Below are 14012 nucleotides of genomic sequence, written 5' to 3'. Positions count from 1 at the left end.
CTTACCTGTATGAGTGCATACTTATATGTAGTAAGCATAAGTGTCCATACACTTATGTGGTATTTATTACAAGCGGATTCAATCCTATAATGAATATACAACACATAAGTGTGTACCATATTAGGGTGGGTCAAAAAAAATGAATGCTGTGTTTTTCGCTTGGTACTCCGAAATATAAGTTCTTAGACAACACGAAGAAATTCTCTCCAAGTATGAGCTCTTAATTCTATCGGGAAGGTTCTACGCTTTACAGTTATCTATTTTTGGCTTATTATCAGTTGAAAAAATTAATATCTCTCTTCCAACTTCTTGAGAAAATATTTCGTATATGGATTTTGTAGGAAATTGAATGACTCAACAAAATGGTCTATCATGATTTCTTCGGAAACGTAACCATTTAAAAGATATGAACGGTTAAGTTTGACTATTTTGAGGCAAAATTGTTTTTTTCTTTTGAATTTTATAACTCAATGAAAAAAATATAATTTTAAATTGCAAAACTGATAGTTTTGTAGGAATTCTGCTGTTCTACAAAAATGGTCTGTTACTTTAATTTTTTTATTTTTTATGTTGACTGCTTTGTTGAGCACTTAATTTCCTACAAAACCTATACACTAGATATTTTTTCAAGTAGTAGTCAAGTAAGTATTCAAGAGAGATATGCATTTTTCTAACTAATGATAAGAAAAAAACAAAAGATAATTGTAAGGCGAAGACCTTCCCGTTACAATTAAGAGCTAATATTTGGAGAGGCTTTCTTCAACCGAAAAAAAATATTCGTTGTTTTAAATCACCCTAGTGTGCATACGTATGTGTATTCTGTAGTTAAATATTTAGTAATAGTAAAAAGTATAAAATATATGACTTCGTATGCTTCAGAAGAGCAGCAAGGTCGATATTCTCGACCTGCAATCAATATGTGCTAACATACCTATTCATATATAGATACTTATATAGCAATAAGAAGCTGTGAACTGCACAGTATTTAATAAAACGCATGTTACTGGCGTTGTAAATATTAGTTAAGTCAGCACTTCGGCTTACAAACTTTCTTAAAAGATATTAAATTATACAAATATATAAATTTTTTTATAATTTTTGTAGAAAAAGTCATACTCTGTTCTAATTTTGCAAAATTATAATTCATTTAGTTAAGTAAGAATTATAAAAATAAATAAAAACGAAATAACTACCTATTTTTTGTTAAAACTATTTTGTTCAATCGTATTTCATCAGTATAAAAAATTCAAAACCTTGTGAGAGTTATTTTTGCATTTCAATTCGTACGTTTATTTTTGTAGAGCACTGTACGTAGGCAAAAGCAAACGATTTTGGAGCACTTTTCAGTAGTCGGTTCAATCCTCCATATATTCCATATTTTGCATATTTCAACGATGACCAAGTGAGCTTTCTATTTCCGTCAATCCAACCAACTTACGTTTAATGCTAGTGGAAGTCTCTAATACAGAGTGAGACTAGCTAATTTATGACTCCCACGATATACGTGTCATTGCTTGCAATAAGTAAAGTTAAACGCTATGTAAAAACACGTTGCTTTTGTGCATCCTGCCGGTGCCTCATGTGCTCGGAACGATAACGCAGTCAGACATTCAGAATGTATTATTTGCTTTTAAACTTCTAGTTTCTATGTCAATAGTCATTATTCGTGTGCTAGACGAATATAATTATATGTAACATATGCATATATATATATATACTAGGCGCCCTCCGCTGCGCTCCGGGACGCCCTTTTATATATAATAGAGAGATATATATTATATATACGAGTATTAACAAGAAAAACTCAATGCTTCAGTAGCGCTTCAAATGAACAAAATATTGATTCATACAACGTTCTTTAAATATGAAGATCTTGTTAGCGGGGGTTCAGTGTGTTATCAGTCGGGATTTTTAGTATATTTTTTGTATCTTGAGCTTTAATATAAAACCCCTAAATCGAAAAACTTTACAAATATAAAATGTATATACTTCTCACAATAAGGTAGAATAATAAAGATATTTATGGGGTTTTAAAGCTGGTTAAAGTCGGTTTTTATGATTTTTGCAATTTTGAAACGTAGTCGTTCGATTCCAGAGCAGCAAAAGAAATTTTAGAAGAGTTTATAGCGTTAACGTTCAGGTTTTTGCTAAGTATCCAAGTATTTTATAATGAAGACCGTCGGATCAGAAAGCACGAAAAGTATACGATATTGTATGCTCTCAATATACTTTCTTTAATTCAATTATTCAATTGAACATATAAGAGGTCAGTGAGACGAAGACCGTCTGCCATTGACCACAGAGTGAAAGAAAATCAATTCAAAGAGCAACCGATTATCTGGTCAGCGGTTAGTTGTACCAGAGCCAGTAAGCTAAAAGGTTGAGATGTTAAGCGACTTAAACACTTTTCTCGCGATACAATTACAACTGCAACTGAGCGCTGGACAGAGAGTAAAAGACAAATGCAATAAGCGCATAACAATATAACGGTATTCACTGCAATTACATAGCAAGAGAAATGAACTAGTTGATTTTTTTAGGGTGTTGAGACTAGGCAGTAGATCAAGGATGTGAATAAAGCATTGAAGAACACAATATTCAATAACCGTCTACATAAACACACAGAGGAAAGCGGGGAGACACTGTTGGTACATGGAACATTTCCGAAAGATAGGAATAAACAAAGGAAGAGCAAATTGAAAAATGGGACATCGAGCTAGGTGAGTGTGTGTCTAATCTTCACACATTTTCTTTTGTTGTGTTTGGTTTTAGTGTGTTGTGGACATGTCGACCGCGTGCGATGGAATATGAAAGAGTGAGAGTTGACCAAGCGTTGTTTTTCTACTAATTATAATGAATCGGTAAATTTTGTTAAGCTCAGTAATGGATATTGTGAATGAGTTGGTTGGAATTGTTTCGTTTATCATGCAAAAAATGGAATATATATATTTTATTAGGGTGCTCTTTAAATTTACTCATACAATTTTATCCAAAAATATTAATCTAAAACCATCTCCAGTTACTTCAGAATTTGAATAGTATGCCTTTGACTAACATGAGCATAGATTTGCGAATTCTTATTCAAGAATATCTTCGAATATTTAAGAGCTACCTTACTGCATATTCACGATCGAATAAAAATTAAGATATCGTTAATATTTGTTATTGCTTCATTGCACTGTGGGGGGCCATGTACAATATATAATATAATATAATACATGTACCAAAATCTAACTGCATCTGCAGCGAACAATATTGAATGCGGAAATGTACTGTTGACTTGCCACCGCCCCTCGGCAATAAACGTAAAATGCGAAATAATATTATATGTAAATGTATGTAGCGATTTCAATTTTCTGATATAGAAAGTTATGCCTGCTACAAGGAAATGAAGCGACGGCAGCAAAAATAACAAAAATATATCAAGAGTCTGCTTGAAATTATGGCGTCGAATTTTCATGCAGTGCAAATTTACGAAAAGGAAATGTCAACTGCCGCTGTTTTGAGAAGTGTTAAACTGCACGCCAGGCAAACCCACTTAGACCGTGTATTGCGTTGAAGTTTCTAAATTTTTAGTGACTTTGAAAACCTGTAATTTCATGTGGTTTCACTTATGAAATATTTTTTTGCCCCATGAGTATGATCACATTATGTCATGTCATTGAATTTTAAGGAATAAGAACGTTAGTAGTAGAAAATTTGTATTTTTATACTAACGATAAATTCGTTCAGGCAAGCACAGAGTTACACGAAGAAATATTTTTTTATTTGAGGGTGGGCGGATGAGTATTATATGTAAACGTAAAATTTTTAATTACTTTTATTATAACCATTTTATTTGATTTAAACTTTTGTCCAACGTGTGACTTCCTAAAGTTTGAAAATACAAAAAATCTCATGGAACCACCTTAAATTCGTAGTTCGCAGCCTAATTTGAACAATTCGACAGTCATCGTATATAGTTAATTCAGGTAATTATTATTAGATTTTACTGGGCTATAATTTTTCAAAAACAGCCAGCGCCAATGGCTTACAGGTTCGCCCTCGTATAATGTATATTTTTTGATAAATGTGCTCAGAAATACTTTGTACAAAAATATGCGCTTTTAATTTGACTTATCACGAAAATAATAAGCTCACTCTACGAAATCGGCATGTAATGGTTTCATAATGACTTCAACATGTTAACACGCGCCTATAAAACGAACTATAGTGTACTCATACATTCTTTCATATTCATAAGGACTGCAAGCATGCAAAGTTGATCCTGCCGCTTTAGCTAGTTTTGGTCACGTTTTTATTCAAATTACCAGCGCTTAAGTGACATCAATTAAATTACAATTGTGCAAGTATTGTTGCAAACACAAGTAATTTAGCTCAGTGCTAAAGCTATATGGCTTTTCATATGAAATTAGCAGGATGAAATTTTAATTTTAATGATAATCCAACATGTGTCTATAGGCTATCACAACTTTCGAATACATACAAACTTACCTCAAAATACATACAAATATTCATACAAACTTATACTCATACATATGAATACATGCATAATAAATATAATTTCATAATATACTTGTATATAGGGTGACAGAGTACAGATTTGTTGTGCACAGTTGCGTTCAATATCATCATGTCAAGCTGGCGAATAGAACTTTTCAAGCCAAAAGAGCTTCCTATAACAAATGATACAAATTATATAAATTAAAGAAGGTAACCCAAAAGTGGAGGTATAAAGTTAAGAATCGACGATATACATATGATACAAAATATAACCGAAAAGTTAGCTTACATTAATACTGAACAATAAGCTCATAGAAATCACTGTGTTCATTATTTTTGGGATAACCGAAATTGAGGACTGATCACAGCCAATTTTAATAATTAATTACATTTCGGGCATGCTTCCTTAGTATTCTTAAAATATCACATTATATAATTAATCAGAAAGACAGAAATCAGAATTGACGAATAAATGAACCGATCTAACTTTCTTTATCTTTTTTTTAAGATTTTATAGTCAAAAAGCAATGAATTCGATTTATGAATTAAATATAAAATTCTTAAACCACTTTTATCAATTTTTGATATAGAATAAATGGAATTTTAATAACATAGCCATAGAGGCGTTTTATGTTGAGTTCTTACCTTATCCATATAGTTTCTCTAAAATGTAAAAGTTTTTGCTTGATTTTAAGCTCAAATTTTTAGCTAATGGTTAGCTATACATATAACAAATATTCTGAATTATGCCAATAAATACTTCTAATTTCTTTCTCCACCCAAAGTTATTCCAATCTTACTTGAGTATTTGAACTTTGATAAAAGAAAGCAAGCTATAAAATACTGAGCAAAGAAAGCCGTTTTTGTGGTCATGGTTACAAAAGTTGATAAATACCGTTTCCATTCATATGCACACCCCTGTATAAGCAGTGTCAGTAACTTGATTGATTTAGAATTCATATGCCCTTTAATTACAAGTCAGCCATACTCAGGTGATACAAATGGCACTTGGGAAAGCAAACACTTCCCTACACAAACGAGGGCGAATTTGCATATAAATATGTTTGGATGTACAATATATATGTGTATTTGAATTATATAACTAAAATATGGTAACCACAAAAGCAATTAATGTCACATGAACATTCAGCCGGTTAAATATGTTATATTCATAAAAGTTAAATCACATATTTTTTAAGAAGTTTTTACTCCCACGCCTATAACTCGGAATGGTACTAATTCTTCTCATTTACTTCCTTAGAGCTTTCATTACTATCGTTCTGTTAAGTATAACTATCCTTTTTTGGACTCCGATTTTTTAACTGGGGTTTCGAAAGACCCAAAATCCGCATATCCTCCACCCTATAAAAATCCTCGAGTTCTGATGATACGACGTTTGTAAACTCCTTGTTGTTTTATTGTAAAACATATCTGATGCTTTGGCATGAAGACATGAAGAGAACACGGGATTACTTAGAAATATATAATAGAAAAATATCTCAAAACTACTGAATCAAAAATATTTGATAGTGTCAAAAGTAAATACCTTCAAGTACCCCATACAAATATTTATATTAATTTCGTAAGCTAATGGTATAACTTACAAGAGTTAACGCCCTCAACATTTCCAGCTGACATTCTCTTGAGCTTTAAAAGACTTTAGTAAATGCTTGCTGAATCAAGTGCATACCTGAGGGCATATTCAGTTTATGTCCAACTTGGCGACACACTCACAAGCATTACGCATATGCGTGCCACTAAAAGAGCAGCTAATATGTGTATTATGCTTGTTAGTTTCGAAGTGTCATTCCTTGAAGTGTCGGAAACTTGTGGCTGAGCACACTCGGCCCTTTTAGTGAACTAAATGAATGTATGTGTGAACAAACTTCTAGCTCTGTTCAGCAAACAAAAGGACATATTCTGCATATGTAGAATTGTTGAAATGGTTTTGGGTTTAAATATATATAAGCTCAAATGTGAAGTTTATTTATAAAGTATGCATATAGAAGTCGTGTGGACTTAATATACATACATATGTTGAAAACAATAATTAAATATAATATATTGAAGTGTATGTTCAAATATTTGGTCACTACTTTTTACCCTTTAAACTAAATATCTGAGCAAATATAATTAATGTCAATTTATGTTAATACCCAAATTTATTTCGAGGACCACAGTGAACCAAAATTACTTCGAAACTAAATTTATACTGACGTTGAGTATTCACGAACTAGATATGAAACTTAGAAGAGCTAATTGAATAGTAATTGCGGTTAAACTGGTTCAACAATGAATCGACTACTATCCCGAACAGTAGTATACCTACTCGAGTCCATCTCAGTATCTAAAATATACCCAGAAAATCTATAAACGCATTCTGCAGTGCAGATAACTTTGTTTGGATCCTAAAAAAAAGGCTTTCATAAAAAGTAGTCAGAGTAAAACTTCTAAGAACTTTCATTTGCCAATTTCTATAAGCATGTTCGGCCAATCATCGGAACAGAACAATCAAAAGAACCTCTTTGCTCTTACGCTAAAAATGTTATACTTTACATCTTACATTTTGTTAGTTAATTATTTGCATCTATGAATATTATAACTAATAAACTAGAGTGTTCTTTTTTCAGACTTTATCAATAGAGTAAATGTGGGAGGATGGTTCGATAAGTACCTTGGCTTCGCACAATCGTTAAATCATTTCAAAGTAGTAATTGATGCTGTTTAAGCGAAGTGTGAATGAGTCAAATTAATGATCCACTGGTAAAAATTGATTCAAACCGAATTGCAGTAAAGATTGGCTACGACATTATTTTTTGTAAAAAAACGTTTTCAAGATGGCAACACACCAGCTTATATCCCTGATTTCGGCAAAATTAATTTTTCTACTTGTGAGTTATTAAAGCTTTCATTTAAATTACTTCAAACTATATTACAGTGTCGTCGTTAAGTTAAGATAGTAATTGCTGAATATAAATGGCATAATAAGGACTCGTACTTTATAAAGTATATTAAAGAAACGACCTAGTTTGGTTGCTTCAAAAATCATTTCGAAAGTCTACGAACTCTGCCTCAACTTCTAGTCTCTATCTTTTTTTCGTCGCAATGAGGGACTTCCGTTAAGCCATTTATATATGGTTATTCCGAATTAATTCAAATAAGTAAGCTTACACGTCTACGCATGTATGTATATCCAAATGTATAACCGAATTTAGTTATGTTATGCTAGCAAGTAAGCATTGCAAATTAATATTTCAGTAGCAGTCTACATTTTCGAGAAACACGCCCAACAGCTCAGCCTCCGCCAAGTCATGCTAACTACCGTTAATTTACACATCTCGTCAGCCACAAATGTTATCTGCGATTTTGTCGAAGCTCTCGCTTCACATATATTACCACCATTATGTTGTTGTTGTCCCAGTTTGAAATGGAATTGTTGAGATAATAGTAAAAGACTAGTTTTCATATTGTGTGTTCGCGGAGTTTTAGCACGCTCGCAGTGTATGGAACGCCTCCATAGTGAATTCTAAAATTATTCGTTTTTTTTTTGTGAATGTTCAAATCGTTTCCAAAAAAGAAGGTTGCCAATAAACTCAATTCCTCACATCATTTGACGAACTGTATACATTTTTTTCAAATTTTTAAATCACTCCTCTCCAACATCACCACTCAAATTCTTACCACTGGGTGCCTACAAATTTCAGTCCTTATTACGATTGCCCTACTCTGTAATATTTGTGGTATGCGAGTGAATGAAGACGTGATTGCGGCTAGTCATATGAAAACGAGCAATATGTGTGGTAACGGATGACAGCAGCAATTTATTAAATTTACACAACTCAGCTAAGTTGAAATATTTTTCATGTCTTGCTGCTGTTACTGCTAATTTCGATTTTGGGAAGTGCTTTACGTCTGTCTGCTGAAGTTGCAGAGTTTTCGCTGAGTCGCCTCATCGTGGAGTCACTGCCAACTAAATTTTATCAATGCACGAAGAATACGCGTGACACAAGTAAAGCTAAAAAGTTTTAGCTTAAGTATGTATGTAAATATTTTAAAATATTTAATATTGTAATTCCAAAAGGGGAATGCTAGGACGTTTATCAAAATAAATCGTTTCGCAAATCGAAAGATATACGCTGGAAAGCTATTTAAGGTAACGAAAACCAGTTTAGTTCAAAAAAACAAAAAACTCACCGTATGTTTTCCTACTTAGACCTTACAAAAAATATACGAATAATAGATCTGAACTTATATTCAGAAAGAATATCCGAAACGAGTCTGCTACGCCAACCTCATCAAGTATTACTATTGCCGTATTGAAAGTGTGTGTTTTTATATCCAAACCTATAAAGCCATTACCAGTGGATCCCTAATGATTTACCGATTGCTTAGTTTTACTGTACGAAGCTGATAAGCTAATATAAGTACTACGAAACAGGCATGATTAATTAGCACTGATAATCAACTTTCTATTACTTTATAGATATGCCTAGTAAGAGGCTTTGTGTAGGTTTCGAAAGAAAAGAGAGTCAATGGCAATTAGTAATAACAAATATTAAAACTTTATTCATAAATATGCGAGGTGATATGAATTACGTATGAGAAAACTACACTCCTTAACTTTTTGAAAACAAAATTATTTTTCTATTTCCTTCAGGACTCAAAAAAGGGTAAAAAACCACCACTCTTCAGAGACTTCGCTGTCAAAGGTTCTGGAAGGGATTATAGCCAGCAATGCTGATCTACAGATGCTCTATGCGTAATTTGTATTAATGAAGGCACTGTGCCACAGCAGGCCGAGTGTTAATTCAGTTTTAATATCTCACCAAGTGCCAGCAGAACTGTTGAGAACGAGTTTTCTCGCAAACAAGATGATCATATTGTTACTCACGATATTCATGACAACATTAGGGTAAGTTCGTTTTTTGTAATGTGCGTAAATGACAAATGGTAAAGAAGCTGCAATTTGTACTAGTTATTTTCGATTCGCCATTTCTCATTGCGATATTTCTGAGTTCTGCTTTCTCGTACAAAACTTTACATGTGGTAGTAATAATGGATTCATCCGGTTGAGTTCAATATGAGAGCATATGTGTAAATCATCAGAATCACTGATTGCTTGATTTTCTATCTCATTTGATAATGAGAGTTTATGTTGTTCATAAGAGCTATTGTATAGTTCAACCTTATAGACTAGAAACATTGAACTAAAAAACCGATTTTTCTTCAAGACATTAGAAAAAACCAATTTCTCTCGATATACTGAGTCATAAGAAAATAATAGGATTCTTCATTTTTCGAAATTGGCCATCAAAATTGAAGTATTTGGCTTTGAATTTTGAATTGCAGCATATTGAAAAAAAAAACATTATTATAGCACTTTTCGTTAAATATACTACAATGTTTCAAGTTTTATCATAGGTCCATATTCCATAGGTGTTGAAAAGAGATATATGGAGTGTTGAAAACATAAATATAATATATTGAATTCTATTGAATGTCCATTCTTCTGACTCATTTTTCTGACTATGCACTCTCAGATCATTTGGTTTTCTCGCCTACCCTAATGCGTGTAGATAAAGCTTTGTCTATCCAACTTACCATGGTTATCTATTGCGTAGCGGGTAGGTATTGCAGTGACACAATGATTGTGGTCTAAACAAACGGTCTGCAGTATGGTATGCCCAGCACATTACCTAGCTGTCCTATGCCTGCGGATGATGTGCGGTTTTGTAATGATTCAGCTTTGTGGCCTATTAACAAGCAAAGCCGTTCGGAGGTGGTAAATATGCTCATAGTTCGGCACAGGGCGGTTACAAACGAATGAATGAATATATGCACAGACCTCTCACACACACACACACACATATACAATTAAATATTTGGCAAATAGGTGGCAAACAAAATCCCATTCACTCAGACGTATAGATGTTGAACCACTTAAGCTGATGAGTGTGGGGGTTTTCTGTGGAAATATAAAATTTATGCCTGAAAATGCGAGAAAATTATGGAGACTACCGAAAAAGAAAGTTCAATTGCTTGGAAAAGTGTTACTTTTTCATGAGTCCATTTAAAAGTTGTAGGCAGCCAAGTTCATGGAAATTTACAAATACTATTGCGTTTATTATTTGTGTTATATCACCAGAGTTAGGGAAACAAATAGACCGATTTGATGAATTTTGAGTACCCAACCACATTATTTCTAAGAAAACATGAAAATATTATATATATTAGCGATATATTGGATATAGAATAAATTGAGGGGAGAAAACCTTAAAACTATGTAGGTATATATATGGGGTCTAGAACAAGGTATGTACCGTTATCATGTATATAACCGTAAACGCAGTATAACCAAGAAAACATTTCCGGTTATTTTCATTAGAATAAGGAATATATTAGCCAATGTAAAGTCAAACAGACGATTTAAATTTCCTATTTTGGGTAAGTTGGAACTATGATTAATCGGGATCGACTTAACTTGGTTTGATTATTAAACTAAGGCACACTTGGACAAACATTTGCAGCTTATTTTATTAAAATAACCCATACATAACGACCAATTTATACGTTGGTGTGAACATTATATTAGATTATAGAAAACCACCCCACGGTGGTAAATTTGGGTAAATTGCCAACCGATTTTATTAAAGTAAGCCGGAAGTTCAAAAATTATTATAATAGGTAGGATATTTTAATTGGTTGATGTTTGTGGTTGCGATTTTGTTTGCAAAGTCCAATATTGGTTGCAGTATTAAATTCTGTTACAATTACATTTTAATGCACATTAAATTTCAAGAATTATTTGTGAAAAAGAGTACATTGAAGTGGAAATAACCTTTGATATCATTCGTTTTATTTTGGTGAATAAAATTTTTTCTCGTTTTCTTTGCAAGTAGTTGGTTTATTGCAACTTTTCACGAAAATTTAATTGACCACGTTCATTTTATTTTGGAGAGTTAGAAATGTTTAGATAAATTTCAAGCGCATTGTTGGATAATTAAATTTTTTACCATTTTTTTCCAAGGTTAATTAGTTGGTTGAAGCGACATCAACAGAGTTTATGTTTTTCTTTACTTTCAATTTGTAAACAAAGTTGCGGAAATAATTCTATGTTTAGTAGGCGATATTTATTGCTAACCTGTTATTCATTTAATGAATTATATTTTTTTTTTGGAAGTGTAGTGTCGTCGATGCCCACATACATCTATTTCATCATGCCTTACAGTAAATCGCTTACAGGAAGAGTACAGCGACAAAGAAATAGAGAAAATATGCAAAAATATGCAATTGAGTAGAACAATAAATGTAATAAATACTACATATTTAAGTTTGTTTGAAGTTGTTGATAATGTTCATAATAATTCAGTTCCTTTGCGAAATTCGTTTAAATGTGCATTGGTTGCAATACCGTCTAATTTTGATCACTTTCATATTGGTTCTATGAACTTGGTTTGTAGGTTTTTAGAGTACCCAGTAAAAAAACAATTGTTTTTTTTGACCCACTTTAATATATTGTCCTTTACTATATGCATCGTACTTTCGATAAAAAAAATATCTGGAACTATTTAATTTCAAGAAACACCATTAATATACTTGTCTTCATCTTTATCATTGTACTGAAAAACTAGGCAAACATCTTACATTCTGCGCTTGTCATGTATAGTATATGTATATAAGATACTGTGTTCATAGTGGACCTTTTAGAAGGATTAAGCTCATTATATTTAAATATCTTTTCTTTAAGTTACCATATTTTGAGAGATTCGTTGGTTTTTTTAAATATTCTGCGCAGAATGTTTCGATTAAGGGTCTTACCAAAAACATTCTGATACCAATAGTAAAGATCTAATAACAGTAAAATCTGTGGTTATATACCATTTAATTCTTGCTTTCATGCCCAAAATTCATACTGACATCTCAACATTTCTTGCACTAAATCATTTCATAAATTCTATACGGCCGAGTAGAACAATTTCAGTTGGGACCATTGATTTGAAATCTTAATTTGTAGTCATTTGAAAATTTTGCTTCCATTATAAATCAACAAAATTTTAAACTCATAATTTTTTGAACCAAATCTCATGACACACTTTTTTAAGATTAAATTCGAAAATCTCTGGTATCCAAATATTATCAAAAGAATGTTAGTATACTTGTATACTTATGTTACGTCTGAGATACAGCATTTCAATAATCACTTCACCTTTAAACTTTATCGATAATCAATTTAATGATAGTTTGTGAAACCACAGAGAGAGCTAAGTTTTACCATTTTCAACGCATAAAAGCCATATGCACAATATTTAGCCTTATTATGAGATTTGATCATAACTCGAATCGAGCCCACCTAGTGGGTATTTTCACGACCGTAGTTTTCCATTCTTATGCCAAAAAAAGTCTCAAATTGGCACCACGATTTTGCCAAAAATTGGTCATACTAATTCGAATTTTATACGAACCATCTTTTTAAGCCACATATGAAGGGATCCTCAAGTTTTAAATCGCTCCGAATGACGAAGGTATTTTATGAGTACTGATTTTATGAATAAAATACGCTGAGAGGCTTACTAATATTTTATTAGTGTTAATCGCTGTTTAACAACACTTGCGATACTAACCAGAAGTTGGAATCGAACTAAAGTAGTCCTGCGTAGTGGTGGTGTGAATATTTAACGACTACTCAACTAATTATACCTCCAAAACTTAATCTCCGATAAGTTGTTAATTAAAATAAGTTTTGTAGTTAAAATTCTACTTTCTCAGAAACGAAGGACCTTCTATACTGCATCCATCCGCACTCTTAAAGAGAAGATGGCGACAGAAAAAACGCAAACAAAATTAAGAGAGTAAAAACGGACTTTTTGATGAGGTAAATTGGCAACTACGCAAATTAATTTAGTCGCTGCAACGTCAAGCGTTGTGAAGATGCCACTTTGCTTCAATATTGACGAACTGTAGGGTATTTGCTATTGTCGCCATTATCTTAATGAAATGAAGTTTAGAAACTTTAATTCACGCTTTCCCAGAAACAAGCAAAACGGTATATTTACGATAACAGCAGCTAAAACAATAACAACACAAAATAACTGTAACAACCAATGAGAAAATTCACGTTAATAAAAAGTGACAAATCTGTGTAACGTCCTTGCAGTGTTGTAAGCAATGCGGGTGATGATAGGACTAGAAGAAGTTACAAGAGACAGAAGAGTCTGACCCTAACGAATGCAGTAGTGTTTCTACGACGGCAATGCTGCCTTTCGTTATCGCCAGGACACAATATGTTTATTGCTTTCACAATTTTTATCACTCTATACTTATTTTTCTAGTTTTTAGTACTCTCATTTGCAATGTCACGCTTTCGCTAATAATGTCACACTTCAATCTGTTAGCTGTGAATAAAATTGGAAATTATTCTTTTGTCCATTGGGTGGGGATATTTGAAGGACAGCTGTGGAAAACAGTCGATGAAATTAGCATGGAAAAAAGAGAGCGCGAAAAAAAGTTTG

General features: G+C 32.5%; 1 long non-coding RNA gene across 1 annotated transcript in view; it reads left to right on the top strand.

Annotated features, from left to right (window-relative positions):
• The window catches only part of LOC118679840 (uncharacterized), a 51725-nt gene that overhangs the window by 16802 nt on the left and 20911 nt on the right, over positions 1 to 14012 (top strand). Inside the window, exon 2 of the long non-coding RNA XR_011394961.1 lies at positions 9161 to 9415. This is a non-coding gene — a long non-coding RNA (uncharacterized lncRNA). The remainder of the gene's footprint in view (positions 1 to 9160; positions 9416 to 14012) is intronic.

Source organism: Bactrocera oleae, chromosome 2 (assembly GCF_042242935.1).
Source record: "Bactrocera oleae isolate idBacOlea1 chromosome 2, idBacOlea1, whole genome shotgun sequence".
Lineage (NCBI taxonomy): Eukaryota > Metazoa > Arthropoda > Insecta > Diptera > Tephritidae > Bactrocera > Bactrocera oleae.
Note: the sequence above shows the minus strand (reverse complement) of the source record. Positions and strands in the feature narration are given on the sequence as shown.